General features: G+C 48.1%; 1 protein-coding gene across 4 annotated transcripts in view; it reads left to right on the top strand.

The window, feature by feature from the left end:
• The window catches only part of PELI1 (pellino E3 ubiquitin protein ligase 1), a 272,271-nt gene that overhangs the window by 71,247 nt on the left and 180,500 nt on the right, over nt 1-20,524 (top strand). For 2 of the 4 annotated variants that reach the window (XM_078649426.1, XM_078649428.1), the window contains exon 2: nt 3,571-3,602. The gene's annotated coding sequence lies outside the window, so the exon portion shown is untranslated. Of the gene's footprint in view, nt 1-3,570; nt 3,603-4,771; nt 5,124-20,524 lie in introns of those variants that run through there. The other 2 variants (XM_078649427.1, XM_078649429.1) reach the window with 2 other exon arrangements.

The raw sequence follows: 20,524 nt of genomic DNA on the forward strand, positions 1-20,524 counted from the left end.
ATGCTTTTAAAAAATATTTTTCAGGGAATTTACAAGTACTTACAAGACAAGCTGATACATGATGTTACTAGAGAAGCGGATGGACTACTGAAGAATATTTTAATTTAAAATGCATAATTTATATGCTATGAATTCTTCATCGGAGTCGTTGAGGTTACTAAGAGTCAAAGTTCTACAGTTTGCCAGTTTAGGTGTATACTCGCGAGTAGAGCTGTTTTTATAGGTTTTGTGCTTGCAAATGTAATTTAAGTTGTAATGATCCCTTTCATCCCTGAGACAGTGCTGCATCATCCACTCCTCCAAGCTCTTCTTTGATCCTTCTTCACCACTTCTCCACTGTTGGTCCTTAGCCCTCTCCCCACACGAGGCTGTGTCTTGATCAATATGTGAAATAAGGTCTTGAGGGAACTATAGAGCCTCTGGCTTCTAACCTCCGTCGCTGGTAGTGTCCTCATCTTTTGAGATATGTTCAACCTCCAGTTGTTGAAACTAGTGCCCTTTTCAACTGCTGCTCTTCGTCCTGGCTGTTTGCTACTATTTTGATTCTGAAACTATACCTCTCGGGATGAGCAGCACAATAATCTCAGAGTGCTTCCTGATGGGCCAGGAATCAATTCTCCTGACTTTAAGACAAATCATGATCCTAACTCTGGTGAACTTTTCACGACATCCACTGCTACTAGTGATGGTCAAGAAAGACCTTGAGAATGCACACTCCATTCTTAGATTGTCTGAGACGTGTTGCAAAAAGCAATACGTTGCATATTTGAGATGGTTTACATAATGAGTAACTAGCTTAACTGATATGAACGTTGGGCTCAATTTTTAATTCCAACAGAAATAAAACCCAGCAATAATTTTCTGTAAATAGATTGTTTTTATTTGTGTCAAGAAATAAATTATTTCCATTCAAAGTGAAGGTATGTATTTTTTAAGAATGTTGCTTTGGAGTTCAGAAATTGCCACTTTATTTCAAGCAAGTTGTTACTGAGCGATCCATGTTTTAAACAGAGTTCACGGTTTAGGTATAAGAAATGTCAATATTAAACATGTCGACAGTTTGTGGATCACACCTGCTCCTCACTTTGCAGAACTGTTAACATGTTGGGTCTGGTAGCGGGCAGGAAACTGCTTCCCACCCACAGGTGTGTTGGGGGCAGAGGTCCTTCCTTCTAACATATTGAATAGTGGTCTCGCACATCACTTGGTTACATATTGTGCCTATTGACAGGTTGGTACTTCCTCTTACTTGTCTGCAAGTGGGCTGCAGGGCCATAAATGTCCCTCACTGCTGGCAGCTTTGGATGAGAGAAATAGATGAAAACAAATCCTTGAGTGATGTCCATGCAACCTGCCACAGTGAACTTGTTTACAGCTGGAGTTAGAGGACAGGTGTGGTTGTACATTTTCTATCGATGACCCGTCTCTGCTTGTTACTCAACATTACTCAGGCGGATGCATTTGGCTCAGACGTCATTCCTAAAACGTGAAAAGGAACAAAAAGGCTGGCTGTAGCTACCTGTCATTTTGTGTGCATACCACAAACCTCATTTAGCACTTCCTGTTTGTCTGCTGTTGGAGATTACACCTTTCTAAGTATGAGAAGACAGGCTTACAGGACATTGGAGCTCCAGAACTGTCATTATTGCCATGAAATCGTGCTTTTACTAGTGTAACGCTCCCACTTTACTGTTTTTCCTTCCAAGTTTTCTGATTTTCATACTTATTTCTAGGTAGGTGGTTTATCTAGGCAATTCATATATAGTGAGCTTTGTACTCCATTGAGTTTCTTCATCCTGTAACAGAGATTAGCTATAGCCTATCCAAAATAAAAAGTTCTATGCTCCATAGTGCTTTGTGGAGGACAGATGAGTGTGAAATAGGAAATGGTGGGCCGAGAAGGGGTGGAAGTGGAAGGTCCCAAGGCATCGTTTCCTTGTGTCGTTGGTTTGACAGCTGTCATTTGCTGATTATTTTGTATCAGGCTGGATCAGAGCCACCCTGGAGCGGTATCTGAGTTATTGAGATGAGCGGTCGGCTAGTCTTGTTGGACTTCTTAATTAAAGAGATTGGTGTGACTGGGGAGGAGTGAGAAGGTAACATAGCTTTTCTGTTTTAGTGGAAGGCCATGTCACAGGTACTTGTAAGCAGATGCATTGAGAGATTGCTCAAACAAATGTATGCTCTTCCACAAAGTGGGCAATTCATGTCATATAACAATTTAATTGCTTTCTGTGTCTTGAAGTCCCTTTAAACTGATAATGATGGCCTCTTCTTTGACCATGTTGCTCTTTTACTTCGACTTGCTTCCCTTATTCCATCAGTCTTGCCTTGGAGTGCAATTGCCACACTTTATTCCTGCATTCAACAGTTCTGCTGTGATATGTAAGGCCCCTAGTGAGGCTTAGTGGATTGTGGACTTTTTGATGGTATTTTGAGTTTGCAGGCAGTTGATTATGTTGGCTAGACTTAGGTTGCCGGTCATGGGCTATGAAGCTACGTTTGAGTGACACCACTTGGGTGGCCCGTTGTTTGTCTCTCGTATTGATGGATCTTGAGGCAGCTGATTGAAGCTCGGGTACTTCTCAATAACAGGTTTTTATTGTCTGCTAAGACTTGCATTATCCTTTAAAACCTTATGAAAACCAAGAGTCTCCACAGAACATGCTTATTTGGATAACTTTACTTACACCAAACAATAGTTCTTCCTTTTGCCACGTCCTAATTTCAGTATTTCTCCACCAACTTTGATGCAAGTTTTGATTGAAATTCTCCCCTTTCAAGCCAGTGCCTACTCATTAGGAAGGAGCAGTACCACCAATTGTTTTATGATTTTAAATTATGTTTTTAGGAGGAGCATTATATAAGCCGGCATGGTGGAGGACTTATTTAATTGAACTCCTGCACAGCTGCTTGCTTTCTGTCTCCATCTTTAGTTATCCTGCCATGGTTCCACCAATTCCTGGTGCGCCGTAGCGGTGGTCTAGCATAGAAGGCCGTCAAAAGCCAGGATTTGCTTCTCTGGATCCCATATTGTTAGAGTTAGTGTAGGTGAAGGGACATCACAAGGGGAGGGGATGGTGGGCAAACAGGAAACCTGTCACCACCTGTTCTTCATAATGTATTAAAGGGAACTTACAATGTTAAACACAGAATAATATACTGCTAGTTCAACATCATGTACAAAAAAAGTGTAATCCTTTACTTGTACTACAGATGTGTAAGTTTGTAAACCGTCTTGTAGGGGAGTAAAAGTTATTCCAGTTTTTTTCAGAACTTTTAAGTGGCCAAAGCCTATAAAGCGATTACTAGATTAAATAAATCTGCTATGCATTGCACTTAAAGCGCAATTACCCACTGCATTTATCTATTTTGCATTGCCATATTCCGTCATAAGGTACATGGATGTAGTATTAAATTAGGTGATTATTCAAACAATTTTTGATAATCTATTGCCCTTCTCTCCTGATCTTAGTAATGCAAAACCATGCATTTGAGCTAGAATTTGTAGACACAAGTACAAGTAGTATCGGTTCATTTTACTTAACCCAATTATTTTTTCTTTTTTAGGTCTTCGGGTTAATGCAATCCTGTTTGTAGAGGTAAGTTAATAAAAGAAGCGTGGGTTTCCTTGTCAATTAATCCATCTTAGACTGCCCTGTGTGCTAATACCTGTTTGTGATCTTTGTGAATGTCTTGCAAACTGGCTAAAACGTATTTCCTTTACAAAACTGCCCCTAAAAGATGTTAATGCTGACCTTTCTTGTCGTCGGGCAAACTGTTTGTCTACATTTTGTATTTTGCAGCCCTTCTGACCTGAAATCAGTGGCAGCATGGTCGCCGGGGGTCCAACCTGCTGGCAGGTGTATGGGTTTAGCTTTTACATTGCTCCCGGACTGTTATGCATCATATGAAAATACTTGTATGACCATATATCAAAATGGTATATTAAAAGTAGTTGTGGGGCGCGGGAGGGTTAGGTGGAGATGACATTGGGTGCTGTATGTATTTAGGGGTGACCAGGCTTCTAATTCATTCCATTAGACATGAGCACAGTTATTGTTTATTACCAAGCATCCAAATGGTGTATTTATTCATACTACATAAGAAGTAAACAAGGTCATCATTTAGGTGTATCTGACAAGCAGATATCCACCAAACTCAGATCTCGGGGGGGGGGGACTAGAGGGGCTATTCATCATGATCTGATGACTTCAATCTCAGGATGACTGCTGACAATTTGCTACAGTACACAGCGAAATACAGGCAGGTCCCTCAGCTACCTTATTTTCTCTCATTCTTCCCAATTCAAGAAAGTGTTGTGCTGTACCTTCTATATAGGCTCAATAAAAACCTTCTGCGAGAATAAATGCTACAACCTTAATTTTACTGTTACAACATGCAATTATTATTGAAATCTCTGCAGTATGGTGAAAGTGGATAACTTGTATGTTTGTTGTTCCTGCGGGTGGCCCCACATTTTCGCAGTGATCACCCACAAACTCCATTTCCTTAGTGGGGACATTTGGGAAAACCCCTGCCTTAAGGCAGATGTAGAGGTAAGGTTTTTTTACCTCCACGACGTAAAAAGTGAATGAGCATATTCCTTAATTGTTCATCTCCGGTATGGACTCCTTATCACTGAAACTAACCCCTCTCTAAAGATACCCTCTCTGTGTGGGGCCAGGTGCAGCTTGTGGCTTCTTTTGAATGTGGCGAGACTGGGTGTGTGAATGGCAGGGACAGTTCCCTCCGCTGCCTGAGCCAGGGAGGCGCGCACCTGCGGAGGGAGCCGTCAGGCGGGGGCACTGCTTCTGTGCGTCGTGCCACCCCCTCCACCTCCGTCCCTTCCATTTTAAGGCAGCCCTGAACGTGAGGAGGAAGGCATGAGTCAGGCTGAACCAATGGCGCCGCAGTGATGCACTGTTTACTCTTTGCATAACACCTTCCCACCCTCGTTGAGTCAGCGCGACTTACCAGGCGGCTGGGGTTTGAAGGGAAAAATACGACGCGGAAGGTGGGAGCGCGCAGTCCTGCGCGAGCTGCTCGGCTTTCAGGAGACTTTCTGCACTTCTGTGGATTATTTCACGTCAAAAGGCTGATTGTTCAGTGGGGGAATGGAGGTAAGAGGGAGTTGTTTTATACGAGGACAGTTTCGGCTTCTGAATCGATATTCCGACATTGAACTCTGTCGGACTTCTTTTGGTATCGAGAGAAATGTTTACTGTACTTTCGAGCAGTGCCAGGAATTATTCGTCCTGTCCCCAGAGCCCCTCCATCCCCTCCCCTTTTCATACCTGCTCTACTTTAAAAGATGAAAGGAGCAGTGCGGCTTACTTCCGGGTTTGTAGTCTGCCGCTCTGCTTGTTTGGGTGGCACTGTCTGAATGAAAACAAATGAAGCGGTGCAGTGGGATCTTATCAGGTAGTGGGAACGCCTGTTGTTCCGGGAGCCTGTTTTCAGATCCCCAGTGTGCCAAGTTTGTGAAGTGTTGCCTCGGTGTTTCCAGGTCAGGAGAATGAGGTTTCTGTCTTTGGCGGTAGTTCTGTCCGATGGAGACCGCGACCTTGAATGGCTTCCGTATTTATCATAACAATCTTCTATCGTTCTTTTATTGGCGTGCAGTCTGCTGTAAGCGCCCTCAGTGGTGGAGAATAAGTGGACTGAGCGCAGGGACTGATGCATTAATTACCCCGGGGGAGGCGGCCTGGGGTTAGATTTCGATATTCTAGTTTCACCGTCTTCACTTTGGAGCTTCACAGTCCTCACACAAGGACACCTCACCTCCTTTCCGCTCTGCTGTGGGCACCGTTACGCTGGCAAAACTCGGTCCCTCCTCCCTAAGACATGTTTAACTACATGCTTGTAGCTAGCTTACCTTTTTAAGGTTACTGAGGCGGAGTGTTTGTCTAAAAAGGCCTGCACCTTGGAGTTGAGTCAGGACGCTGGAGGGAATGCATCTCTATTCACAGGGGGCAGGCAGACAAATGATGGAAAAGAGCACGGCAAGAGTTTTTTTTCTACAGTATACGATCTGTACAGTTGGGTGGGTGCATTGCAATTATCCAGCTTATGTACAGGAGAACTTGGTTCCACGACAAGTTTTCAGGATATCGGCATAAAAATGCCTCTTACATACACGATTTCTGGATGGAACCCATTAACATTGTTTCTAGCTGTCCTGCCAGTCCTGTTTTAGGGTATGTATTTGGTGCTTGAGGAAGGCGCTGTATTGCGAGCCCCTTAGCCCCCTATCTATTTTAATAGCCAATTAATTCACTGCTAAATACATTACCGTTTAATTAACCCTTCTGTTGGCGGAGGTTTGAGGGTGGTGGAGGACGAGAGAGGGCTCTGTGGTGTTTTTAACATTCTTCTTTTGGTTGTGAAGGATTGTGGGAATGACATGAAAGGAAGGTTTATATGAGATCATGAGCATGCAGAAAATAGTTCTACATTTTTTTGAGGGTGTGGTGAGTGAGAGGGCAGTGGGGCAGTATAAGTTACAGGGGAATCCACAGAGGAATTGTTTTTGGACAAAAAAACATGGAAGGAACGTTTGAGGGCATGAGAAATATCTAGGCACTTTTCTAAAATGCAGCAAGGCTGTTTGGTATGGCGTGAAACAACAAAGGTACCAGGGGCTGTGATGAGAAAATTGCGTGGTTCAACATACAGAGCAGGTAGGCATGGGGAAATGGCACTTACACCTAAAGAGCACATTCTTAATCTTGCGGTCTACACTCCAATTTACCCATATTGTTATTGTTAATTGGTACTTGCCTAGCTCACAATCTGCCATTAGAAAGACTTTGATGCGCTTTTTGGTAGTCGGAGGCAACACTTTTTCAAAAACTTCCATCACACACCAGAGTGTGTTTTTGTGGAGGTGTATGGTAGGGACAGTAGATTTGCTCATTATATCAGTTTGTAATGGTTTATGGTTGGTTATACCAAATTGGCAGCTCGAATCCTTGCATCTGATGGACCAAGTTCAAATTCAGAATAAAGTCGCAGCCTTGAAACTCTTGAGTTCATCTTCGACTGCTCAGTTAGCCTGTAGCGTATGGCCAAACATTTATTCGGTTACAGAATATGTTTGACTTAAGTAACCAGCTTGCAGAAGTGTTGACATCCCAACTGTTGTATTGTGGTTGCATTTGTATATTGCTTCATAACCCTTGTGAGTTATTGAGGAACATTTGCAGATGAGCAACATGCTACTCTGTCGGCGAACTTCGATGGAAGAATCTGTCTTTTATGTGGGCAGTGTGGGAAGTGTTTTGAGGTTGTGTGCTTAGCATGTCTATACCATGAGCATAAGGGGTGTGAGATGGAACTTTTAAGCTTATGAGGCGCGAAGTGTGTGGTTGGAGAGGTGTGAGAATGCAATGTGGCATATGTTTTGTTATGTAGTACATATTTATGAGTAAAGTGTGTTAGTGCCGTGCATGTGACAGGGCTGCTCATATTGTGTCGCTGCAATCGTGTAAGTGTACGAAGGCATGCAGTGAAAGATGGTGGCACAAATGGTTGTGCTAACCATCAGTAGGGGAGATTTGTTTACGTTCTGTAAGGGTGGTGTCTTTCATTCTGTGCCTTTCAGGCCATGTTAATGAACAGAGTTATCCTGTCTTAAGCTGTCTGGTGAGTTAGAGAGGGACCTAGTGAGGATGGAGTTGGTAAGTGACCCTGAAGAGAGGCAGTTCACTCCAAGGCCTAAACAGTCGCAAACACTAAAAACAGACCTGATGGCGGTACTCCAAGCCTTTTAAACATACTCGAGCCATCCCACCTGCATAAGTATATGAAGTCTCGAGCCATTCCACTTGCATAAGTATATGAAGTGCTTGAAGATGTATTATGAGATTTGGGTATTAATGTGTCAAGGACGAGAAATAAGGGTTGGAACTCAATAAGCAGAGAAATAACAAGGAAGAGAGAACAATCCAATACAAATAGTTCATTGGAGCCTTAACAGTGACTGCTGCCGCCGAGTAGCGCAGAGGGGGCGGCGGGGGGGGGGGATTGAAGAATAAATTAACATAGGCTTAACTTGCTGCTGTGCCGCCACCTCACATCGTCCTCTGAAGCAGGAAGCACAGGCTCCCTCCCCTAAGCCAATCACAACGCAGAAATGTTGTGATTGGTTCGAGAGCCACTGATCAGCACTCAAGACAGTTAATGAGAGCATGTGCATGTTCCCCACCAGGCTGTGTAATGCAGCCTGGTGGGGAACATGCATAGTGCGCAGGACTGTTTGGCCAACCCAAGAGGGCCAGACAAACCGTCATGCTCCTTTAAGTGCCCACTATTTCTCCACTTGCTGGCTGTGACAACAGCCAAGCCTCGCCCCGCCCCTCCCAATAGAGCTGCATGACAAAGGGAAAATAAAATGATAATAGCTTAGTGTTATCATTTTGTGTCTCTTTTTTCCACTGCAAAAAATGCAGTGGGGCGGCGCCCCCCACCTTAGAGGGTTAAGTCGCCACTGAGCAGTCTCATACAGCAGAGGCACAGAAATAGAAGTGTGACATTGCAAGCACTGAAGATTTTCTGCTCTGGCCCTGAACAATCCATACTTGTCATACTGTGGGCTACCACACCATCCCAACACCAAGGTACGCTAAGCAGAAGTACATCTGAAAATACCACCATCTGCCCTCCTCCATTGGAACTTCATTTGGTGCATATCCTGTACAACCAGTACTGCACACTAATCGCTCATGCCAATCCTGTCGCTGCTTTCATGCTGGGATTGGGTGGGCAGTGGCTTAACAAAACTTGAGGGACCTGCACTCCAGATTTAATCAGGAGCTCTCAGGCCAGAGTACTGTGCTGATGGGGCCCCCCTATAGCTCGCCCTCCTCCCGCACTGCGGGCCTGTGTTACTACACTGTGGGTGGGGAGCCTGGGAGCTTGTGCTGTGTGGCCGCCAGGAGCAGAGGAGCAACGAGGTGGCCGGGAGTGGCAGCGGCAGGTAAGTGTTTATTATTATAATTTACCCCTGCTCTGCCCCACCACTTTGTTGCCAGCAGCCACCACTGCACTTACATCTTGGTGAAAAAGAAAATAGCACCCAACTTTTACCCCTTATGGGCCCCTGCAGTCGACCGCTGTGCTCAACCCTTGCATCACATGTTGATCACAAGTCTTTGACTTTTTAACTGAGAAACATCATCTTGTGATGACTCGCGCTTGTTTTGTAAGGAAATCATCAGAACACGTGGAAACATACAAGTCGCACAATCCACAGAGCTAAGGAGCCAGAGAAATTTTAGATGTGTGCTACACACTAGCTGAGCTAGTAACATGAAAAGTGTGTGTGTTTGGTTGTGTGTTGTGGTGTGTGAGTGTGGCCCTTTGATTTGAAGAAAAGTTTAATTCCGATTCTACATTCACACGTTACAATTCTTATGTGGCTATAGCTGTAGAAACAATATTGCAAAGTGGTTTGACGAGCTAGGCTTTGTGAATGCCACTTATTCCTCTGGCTGTCAGCTTTAACTCCACTGTAGTATTGTCCTAAATCTGAAAATAATCAGTTTTAGTCCTGATAGTCATATCTCCGTCCCTTTTCTTTGCAACGGTCGCACACGAACTACCATCGTATTAGGTAATGCTAGGCACCGTTGTGCTACGAGGACTTGGATGGATGATGGCAAACCAGCAAATTAATGAGGAAAACCGAGCGAAAAGTCTAACTTGGCTCTAAATCTAAAATCTGTAACATGAGCTGGCCCGTCAACATAGTTTGGCATTAAAAGTGGCAACAATGTCATGCAAAAACTAAGATAAAGGCTTATCAAACTTCAAACAAGTGTACTTTTTAAACTTCCGTAGGAGTTTCGCTTTAGAGCATTAGATTGTATTGCTGCATTGCATTGCACATATCCGAAGGAATGTTTCTAAACATGAACTTGGAAACCTCGTATCCAGGGCTTTAAGTGGGATGAAAAAAATGGGGGTCTCCCAAAGGGGCGTGACCATTGTAATTAAGGGCGTGGCTTAACACGGAAGCTAAAAATCTGTGCTTAACATAGTGTGCCGCCCAACTGGTATTTTGCTGTTTTTCATTGCATCCAGATATATAATGCAACAAGTAACATCTGAAAGAAACAGGTTAGTATTAGATTCCTTACCTTAGAATATCCCCAGGCGTCAGTCTGGATCCGGAAACTTTTGCGTAGCAGTACCCCTGCGCGTCGGTAGGCGTCGTCTGCAGGCGTCCCCTGCGGCTCCGCGTCCGTCGTCGGCGTCGTGCGCCGTGATGATGTCGCTGGAGTATATAGACGCCGCCTCCGCGCGCTGACGTCAGTTCTTCTTCTTTTTTCCGCGCCAGTTAGCGCAGATCCGAAGAGCAGTACTCCGGTCTTTTTGACCAAGTTTTTGATTAATTCCTAATTCTTCTACGGTGCCGGTAGGATGCCCGGTTTCAAGAGTTGCGACGGGTGCGACCGCCTGATGTCGGTCACCGACCACCATCGACTCTGCCTCCGGTGCCTGGGCGCGGACCACGACGTGGAGTCCTGCGTCGACTGCCGGGCCTTGACTAGCAAAGCTAGACGGGAGCGGTCCCGCAAGCTGCTCGAGCTCCGAGTGTCGGCCCCGCGTCGAGAGCGGTCCCGGTCCGGTCGGAGGTCGAGGGAGCGGTCGAGGGAGAGATCGTGGAGCCGCCATGAGCGCTCCGGGAGTCGCCGCCATTCCTCCGGTTCGTCAGGTAAGCGTCACAAGAAGTCGGGGCATCGTCATCATACCCCCGACGCCCGCGTGATGCGGCCGGGGGTTCGGGTGGCCCCGCGTGAGTCGCCGACGCCCCCATACCCGTCGGTCCCTGGGGAAGGCGCGTCGCGCGAGGAGATTGAGGAGTTCCTCATGGCTATGAGGGCGATATCTCCTCCGGCGGGGCCTACGGCGCCTGCGGGCCCGTCGGTCCCGTCTGGGGGCCCGAGCGGTTCGGGTGCTCCTGCCCCGACGCCGCCGACGGCTCCGGCCCCGGCGCCGCTGGGTCCCTCAGGTTCGTCGCCGGCTGGTCTACCGGCCTCTCCGGCGCCGATTCCATTGGGCCAACCCGTGGTGCCGCCTCCGCGCGACGCCGTGGCTCTGCCGTCGGTTCCGGCCGGCGTCGGGTCCCCGGCGCCGCGCGGCGCCACCCCCATTCCCACTCTGACTCCTGACGCGGAGTCGGACCGGCATCGTCCGACGCCGAGTCCGGCGCCGTTGGGGGCCGTTGGCTCCGAGGAGCCAGTCTATATCGTCGACCCAGATTACGGCGATGAGGACGAGTATGGAGAGGGTTGGGAGGGGTCTGAAGACCCTTTATCCCGTGCCTGCCAGTATGACGTGGACTGGGTAGGTGACTTGGGTGATGCCAGTGGTCTGGACGAGTCGCCCAACCCTGGGTTTGTCTCGCCTTCCCCTGTGGCGTCAGAGGCGGGGGCTGCCTATTCGGTGGTCCTGATGAGGGCTGCCAAGGCCTTGCGCCTTAAGCTCCCCGTCGCTAAGGTCAAACCTAACATTCTGACCGAAGTGTTTAAACCGCAGTCATGCCCTCAGGAGCCTCTGCTGCCGTTTAATGAGGCCCTGACGGATGTCCTTTTGGGCACCTGGTCCAGGCCCGCTTCCGGTGCACCAGTTGACCGGAACGTTGCCAGGCGTCACCGTCCGTGCTCGGACGATCCTGCCTTCCTCGCCACCCATCCCTCCCCGGAGAGTCTGGTGATCCAGGCCTCCACTTCACAGTCCGCATTCCCATCGGCCCCGCCCGATCGGGAGTCAAAGCGGTATTACCAATTTGGAAAAAAGGTCTTTTCCTCTTTGAGCGCTGGACTGCGGTCTTGTAATACCGCGTGCCTTTTGGGCCGCTACACCCACTCCCTGTGGGATACGGTCGCAGAGTGTTTGCCGCAATGCCCGCAGGAAGTGCGGGACAAGCTCAACCAGGCTTTGGTTGAAGGCCGGGACGCGGCGAGGTACTCGATCAGGTGTGGTCTTGACACGACCGACTCGCTGGGACGGGCTATGTCCACGACGGTGGCGATTCGTCGCCATGCGTGGCTGAGATCTGCCAACTTCTCGCCGGACGTCCAGAATGCCCTCATGGACATGCCATTTGATGGCAGTCGCCTGTTCGGTGACAAGGCGGACAACGCGCTGGAGCGCTTCAAGGACTCCAGGGTCACGGCCAAGTCCTTGGGTCTTTCGACCCAGCGCCAGCAGACGGGTTCGTTTCGCCCCTTTCGTGGCCAAGGAAGGGGCGGTCCCACACGTGCTGCCAGCCACGCGCCGCAGAACGCTCCCCAGCGCGGTGGCGGCCGTGGATTCCTCCGTGGTGGCGGTAGAGGGCAGCGGCGAGGTCCGTCTACACCTCCCCCCGCTGCAGCCTCCAAATCTTCCTAGTCCGAGCTTTCGGGCTCACGTGACGCCAGTGGGTGGCAGGGTTCGCCATCACCACTCCCGCTGGCGCGCGATTACATCGGACAGGTGGGTGCTGCAGCTCGTCCGAAGGGGCTACTCCCTCCCCTTCGAGTCCACTCCTCCAGCCATGCCACCGCAGAACCACCGTGTGTCGGGGGACCACTTGACACTTCTGCAGGAGGAAGTTACGGCCCTCTTGGCCAAGGGGGCCATCGAGCGCGTTCCTGGGCCAGAAGTAGGGTGTGGTTGCTACTCCCACTACTTTCTGGTGCCCAAGAAGGACAAAGGAGGCCTCCGTCCTATCTTGGACCTCAGGGATGTCAACGGCTTCCTCCGGAAGGAGAAGTTCAAGATGTTGACTTTGGCTCAGGTCTTGGCTGCTCTAGACCCACAAGACTGGATGGTACCGTTGGACTTGCAGGATGCGTATTTTCACATCCCCGTCCTGCCGGCCCACCGGCGTTACCTGCGGTTCACGGTAGGCCAGGAGCACTTTCAGTTTATCGTGCTCCCATTCGGCCTTACCAGCGCCCCACGGGTGTTCACGAAAGTGATGGCGGTGGTCGCAGCTCATCTGCGCCGGTTAGGGGTTTCAGTCTTCCCCTACCTCGACGACTGCTTGTTGAAGGCGGGCTCGCCCCAAACAGTCGTCCACCACCTTCAGATGACGGCAGACCTCCTGCACGAGCTGGGGTTTTCCATCAATGTGCCGAAATCACACCTGTGTCCCTCTCAAAAGCTCCTTTTCATCGGAGCGGTTCTCGACTCGGCGCAGTTTCGGGTTTATCCTCCGGAACGGCGGGTTCGGGATATTCAGGCTCTGATTCCCATCTTTCAGCCGTTATCCCGGGTTTCGGTCAGGTTGACGCTACGGCTTCTGGGGCTGATGGCCTCCTGCATCCTACTGGTGCATCACGCCAGGTGGCGGATGCGGGCTCTGCAGTGGGACCTGAAGTTTCAGTGGGCCCAGCATCAGGGCAACCTATCCGACCATGTCCTGATCTCGGAGGGCACTGCGAGACAGTTGCAGTGGTGGCTTACGGACCGCGATTGGGTCAGAGGCAGATCCCTCTCCCTTCCCCAACCGGAGCACGTGGTTGTGACGGACGCGTCCCTCCAGGGCTGGGGTGGCCACTTGGGAGAGGCGGAGATCAGAGGCATCTGGTCTCCGGCGGAGTCCCGGCTCCATATCAACCTGTTGGAGCTGCGGGCGATTCGCCTAGCACTGAAGGCATTCCTCCCCTTTGTCAACGGGAGTGTAGTGCAGGTGTTCACGGACAACACCACCGCCATGTGGTACTGCAACAAACACGGCAGAGTGGGGTCGTGGACCCTTTGCCAGGAGGCTCTGCGCCTCTGGCAATGGCTGGAACGTCAGGGTGTGACTCTGACGGTTCAACACCTGGCAGGTTCTCTGAACGCCAGGGCGGACGAACTCAGCCGTCGGTGCCCGGTGGATCACGAATGGCGTCTGAACTCGGACGTGGCGAACGGCCTCTTTCAGCAATGGGGAGAGCCGTGGTTAGATCTATTCGCCACAGAAGAGAACGCGCAATGTCATCAGTTCTGCGCGTTGGAGTTTCCAAGACGGCACTCGCTCGGCGACGCCTTTCGGCGCGAGTGGAGCTGCGGTCTGTTGTACGCCTTTCCGCCTATACCACTTCTGCCCAGAGTGCTGAAGAAGATCAGGCGCGACCGGGCCCAAGTTATCCTTGTGGCTCCGGACTGGGCTCGAAGGTACTGGTATCCCGAGCTACTCAGCATGTCAGTCGGTCCCTCGATCCGCCTGCCCCTTCAGGAGGACCTTCTGTCGCAGCAGCAGGGGACGGTCCTCCACCCGAACCTGTCCAGCCTCCACCTCCATGCGTGGAGATTGAGCGGCGACAGTTGAGGCCATTCGACTTGCCTCCTGAAGTCTGTGATGTGATTCTGGCAGCCAGGCGTCCCTCCACAAAGTCGGTATACGCCTGCCGGTGGAACAGATTTGTGGCATGGTGCACAGCAAAGGCTGTGGATCCCCTTTCTGCCCCTCTTTCCGAGGTTCTCCTCTTCCTTCTTTCTCTTGCCCAGCATGGCTCTGCTCTGGGCACTATCAAGGGCTACCTTTCTGCCCTTTCCGCCTTCTTAAGGCTACCTGATCAGCCATCTTTATTCAAGTCCCCTATTGTACTGAGGTTCTTGAAAGGCATCACGCACATGTACCCACCTGTTCCGTTCGTGATGCCTCAGTGGGACTTGAACCTGGTTCTGACATTCTTGATGTGTGCTCCCTTTGAGCCGCTTCATTCCTGTCCTCTCCGTCTTCTCACTTTAAAGACGGCCTTCCTGGTTGCCATCACCTCTGCCAGGAGAGTGAGTGAGCTCCAGGCTCTTTCTGTTAAACCTCCTTTCTTGTCCGTCCATCCTGACAAGGTGGTTCTTAGGACTAGGCCTTCTTTCCTGCCCAAAGTAGTTTCTGCTTTTCACATCGGGCAGTCCATCACCTTACCCTCCTTCTTCCCGCCTCCGCATCCTTCAAAGGATGAAGAGCGGCTCCATCGTCTGGACCCAAAACGTGCGCTTTCATTTTATATGGATCGCACACGCCAGTTCCGGGTGGATGACCAACTGTTTGTTGGCTACGTGGGTGAGAAGAAGGGAAGGGCGGTACAGAAACGAACCATCTCTCGGTGGGTCGTCCTGTGCATCAAAGCATGCTACTCTTTGGCTCGGAAGGAGCCTCTTGTTGGGCTGCGGGCCCATTCCACTCGGGCCACAGCGGCTACTACTGCCCTGGGCCGGGGAGTCCCTTTGCAGGACATTTGCCAGGCGGCTACGTGGGCCTCGCTGCACACCTTTGCGAGGCACTACTGCCTGGACAGTCAAGTCCGGAGGGATGGCTTCTTTGGCCGTTCGGTCCTCCAGGACTTTCTGGTGTAGGTTTGTATTGGTTCGCAGACCCACCACCGGGGTTGGTATTGCTGGGGTATCTATTCTAAGGTATGGAATCTAATACTAACCTGTTTCTTTCAGATGAACAAGTTACTTACCTTCGGTAACGATATATCTGTAAGAAACAGTAGTTAGTATTAGATTCCTTACCGCCCCACCCATCCTCCCCGTTCTGCGAACTGATACCTAGGGTTAAGGACATCCCTTTCAGGGCCCTAGTTTCAAATGGCACCAGTGTTAGTTCTCACATGGCTCTGCGTGTTCTGGCGCGGAAAAGCTGTGTGCAAAGAACTGACGTCAGCGCGCGGAGGCGGCGTCTATATACTCCAGCGACGTCATCACGGCCCACGACGCCGACGACGGACGCGGAGCCGCAGGGGACGCCTGCAGACGACGCCTACCGACGCGCAGGGGTACTGCTACGCAAAAGTTTCCGGATCCAGACTGACGCCTGGGGATATTCTAAGGTAAGGAATCTAATACTAACTACTGTTTCTTACAGATATATCGTTACCGAAGGTAAGTAACTTGTTCATTACGCCTACAACAAGCTGGAACTATTGGCTTTGTCAATGGTTGTTAGTTGCATATGATAAATTAGCAGCAACTATGGCTTTTTTTAATATAATATTGAAAATGGTTCAGTTCTGAAATGATGAGAATGAAAGAACTAGAACGAGTATCTTTGAGGTTACATCAAAGACAGTTAAGAGTAGTACTGCCATAAAGATAAGATTTTTTTCTGCCCTGAGAGTGAGGCATGGGGCAAAAATGGAGAGCCCGATAAGGAAAGGACCCGTCTCAGCACCTTCTTTTTAGAACTAACCGTGCTGAGCAACGGCAGGGCTCGGCCTCATGAAGGCCTGCTCTTACCCTTCCCTCCACCCCCCTGAAAGCGATCCCCTAAGTGAAGCAAGAGGCGAGCCAATGTCATGTATACCCTATCTGTCTCCCAGGCTTGTAGTGTAGATGGAGCAGCATTGCAGTCCATCTAACCCTATACAAGAGGTTTATGTACAGCGTACATACTTAACTGATACATTTCAAGGTCATGTCGTCCCACGATAAGAGGCACAGAGAAAAAAGGCAGTTGCCTTGGCGCGTGCAGTTTGGTCCAGCAGGGAAGCAGTGGTTTTGTTTCCTGATAGTACAGTCAAGCTACTAGCTTAGTGCCTTACTTTCGCCCCATTTACGTCAAAGCTAAATGCAGGGGCGTAGCTTGGTCAGTAAGATTGGGGGAGGGGTAAGGTATGCTTCAGATTTCTCAGCAATCACACTGGTATATCTTGTTAAAATATATTATGCAAAGCAGGACTCTAGGGGTGCTTAAGAGGCAGTGGAAAGAAAGAGGAGTGCAGATTGTTGGAGTACTTAAAACAGTTGTTTTCCACCTAAACAAGTATAAGGCAGAGACGAGCGAGAGATTGTCATTGCAGGTATGTAAAAATCCTGGGTGAAATCTGACATACTTCTTGCCATACACGGCTGAAAGGACCTGTACTCAACTATTTGCTACATAATACAATTTTAGGGGGTTGAAACCAGTGTCTGCTGCCTTGGAACAGGGGTGGTGAGGCGGGAGATATAACAAAATGCAGAAAATAAACTTAATTTAGAACGCCAATGCAGTCGCCTCTCCTCCATCCTCAGTCTCGCCACTGGCAGCACTGAGCTGAAGCACCCAGGCTCCTAGACTCTCCAGCCAATCACCATGCTGGATTAGTAGCTTGCTGATTGGCCAGACAGGGACTGGGCGTCTGGGCATGGTCTCCACCAGGCTATGGACACAGCCAGGTGGAGAACATGCTAAGTGCCCATGACATTTTGGCTGGACCAAGAGGACTGTCCAAACCGTCATGCGTACTTAGGAGAGTGCAAACCGCTCCTCACTCTACTCTCGCCAGCCCCGCCACGGCTCCGAGTCTGCACAGAAAAAGAAAAAGATAATAACGTCTTAATACCTTTTTATTTTTTTTGCTTTGGCAGAGGAGCTGCCACTGGTTTTAACGCCCCAAACACCCCCTCACCCCCTGCGTCCCTGTCCAAATGCTTTGTCTTTAATTCTTTTAATGTACACATATATTACATAAAACAAGAATAATTTTAGAAAATGGTGACTGAGATCAAGGCACACGAAGGCTCGGTTTGTTTTTAGTTCGAAATTCCGGAAGAACCTCGAGCTGAGCCCGAGCCAAGCATCTGGCTCGAGCCTTCAGGGTCTCTCGGACTCTCGCCCACCTGTGCGAGGCGTCTGTCAGTGGCGTGAGGTGCGTTGTGACAAGAAAAAGGAAAGAAAAAGTAGTGCTACTCTGCGCGGAAATTGAAAGCAGCTTCTCTGCAGAATACGATGCTTTCAGTGTTCTTGCTGCGCACAGAAATAATGATGGTAAAGGGGCTCCTTTGTACATGTTGTTCTGTTTCTTCCTGGGTACACCACGGCTCTTTGCTTTTTGAAGTGTTTTGTTATGAAACACATTAATGTCGCACGCCATTTGCACAGGCGGGAACAATGTGAAAAGCAACCAGGAACATACTGAACGATCTCGGTGCATGTGCAGAATTCCTTATATAGAATGCCATTGCTCATTTATTGTTTTTAGCTGCCATCTGTTTTGTTACTAACATTTGAAATTGTCCTTCTTCCCCGTGAGTGGTGACCGCTGGGTCTTCTCTCCTCTTGAGCACTTCAACTGTGTTTCATGGACATGTCGAAATGTTGTGTGTTGTAGCTCGTCAATTACGGAATTGTTACTGCAGCTGTTCAAATGGTTTCTGGAATGTTATTCGTTTTTTTTTTTATCATTGCGAAATAATGTTCAGAAGCCTGTCATGAGCAAAACGTAAGATGTTGGGTCCTTTGCCCTGTGCTTTTCCTTCCTGAACCCGTCCGAAGGGAACATGGTGGTGTGGGCTTATGTGGCTGCCTTTGGGCTTCGCTTTGCTATATTCAGGCTATGGCCTCTTATCTTAAGTATGTTGATAGTCTAAAAAAGTTGATTGTTTTCTGGTCGCAAATATTTGGAAAAAAATTCTTTTTGCTTTCATTTTCCCATTATTTTGTAATTGTAACTTCAACACTTTTGTGTATTATCCAATGAAAAAACAAAAGTACTATATGTCTCCCAACACTTATTAGACATTTTTTTTCTTTCTCTGGACCCAAATTTGAGGCCAGCACACCAGGCTCAGAGCAGTAAATAGTAGATTAAAGGAATGATGTGCAGTTTTTAGATATTTCTTTACAGTTTGTCTTCAGCTGAGTCTTATGTAAACAACAGAAAAAAAACAGCAATGAGCAGTTCTGAGAGAATGTCTTTTGGCTCTACCACATGCCAATTTTCTTAAGCACAGATTTCGATTGGACTGACGTTTTGTGCTTTTGCAGAAAGAGGGCTTCTATTCCAGCCGTTGCCTTCTAGGAGAGTTTATGCATCCTCAGTACAACAGAGCTGAGCGAGTTATGGTGACAAGCTATGAACAAGGCTAGTCATCTGATCTGTTTATTATTAAAAATGTTTGACAAAGGCAGTAAGTCTAACTTATTTATTGTGAAAATCATGTGCTAAAACGAATAGGTCTTTAAATGTGCATTTTTACACTGTCTTAAAGCCTGTGGATTGGTCATTTTACATGGATTCTCACAAATTACTATATTGGGCATGAATTTGGGTCCCCCTCTGATTTTCCCTTTTAAGTAAACCTTGCAGTTAGAAGATGCGCACGTGATAATCCTTGTTAAACCTTTTGGGAGGGGTTGAATGTTTTGCCATCTGTAATTTTCTATATACTTATTTTCTAGTTGTATGTCTCATAGTTGCCTTGTGGGACAGTTTATGCAATACTCGGTAGGCCTGAGTTTGTTACGGCAACAAGCTAATGATAAAGGTTATAGACCGGATTAGTTCTTTGTGAAAATTTATGTCATAGGCCTGATAAGTTTATTATGAAAAGTTCAAACAAAGACAGTAAGCCTATCGATCGTGAGAAGTGTTGCATGGAATCTCACAGATTGCCATAGAGAAAAAGGTTTTGATGTTGGTTACCCATATGACAAACACTTTGAGGTGAATATTAGCAATTTGATAATCCTTTTTGGACCATTTTTGGAGGAGTATATGCAGGGCTACTGGAATTAAGTGGCAGGGGAGGGCCACATTATGCAACAAGGCTGAGTAAACAATGCAGCAAGAAAAGCCAAATTATGCAAGGTAATGCAGCTAATTTTTTTTATAGTAATCATTATTTTGTGCTTTTTACACTTAACCCTGTCTGGGGAGTTGGGCACCTCGTCAGTACCAGTTTAACATCCAAATGTAGCAATAAGCAACATAGAGGTGACCAGTAACCTTTGAAAGAGGCCTTCCACTGCGTGGCAACACATCTTTGTTTTCAGTAACTTTTGACCCGTTTGAGCTAGAAACATATTTGTTTTGGTTAAAACCTACAGATTAGGCAGCCGATGATGGATTCTGTGGCAAATGCTTAAAATCTGTAATTATGCAAAAATCGCTGCAGCCGCACAATCACATAATTCCAGTGGCCCTGGGCATATGTTTTGCCGCATGTAATTTTTACACATCTTTATGTACATATACTCTGAATAACAGAGTGCAAGAATGACGACTTAAATTGAATGGCTAAACTCAACCTTGACTGAAGGAGCAGTTTCAGTTGTAAGCCAGTTATAAACCAGACCTATTGGCACTGCCAGTGCTTGTTGCAGTTTGATTGTGCTTTCTCCTAAAGTCTCGTGCAGCGAATACTTCATTGGTAATGCAAAACTCAGATACTTGCTTTATCACCCATCAAGGATTAATCGATTAATTGCTGTGTTTTGGATAGGCCTCCTATAGGATGCACACAGGCTTCTGCTGCAGACATGCTGACCTACTGAGCTATTTTCTTTGTTCCACTGGAAGTGAGGAGATACTAGGAAACCTAGCCTTCTGAATCTCGGCAACAAGTCCTAATCTGTTTTAGAGGGTGGGTTGCGGACAGCTGTGAACCCCATGAGAACAAAATGAAAGGCTGTGCCATGCGGCGCACTTGCGTTTCCTTTCTTCTTGGATTCATTTGTTTGCATGACTGCTAGACAACTACAGCACGACCCTAAGACAGCATGTCTCAACAGAGTATAATGCAATCAACTAATAAGTTTAGGTCTCTATACCCCAAC

This window comes from Lissotriton helveticus, chromosome 6, assembly GCF_964261635.1.
Source record: "Lissotriton helveticus chromosome 6, aLisHel1.1, whole genome shotgun sequence".
NCBI lineage: Eukaryota > Metazoa > Chordata > Amphibia > Caudata > Salamandridae > Lissotriton > Lissotriton helveticus.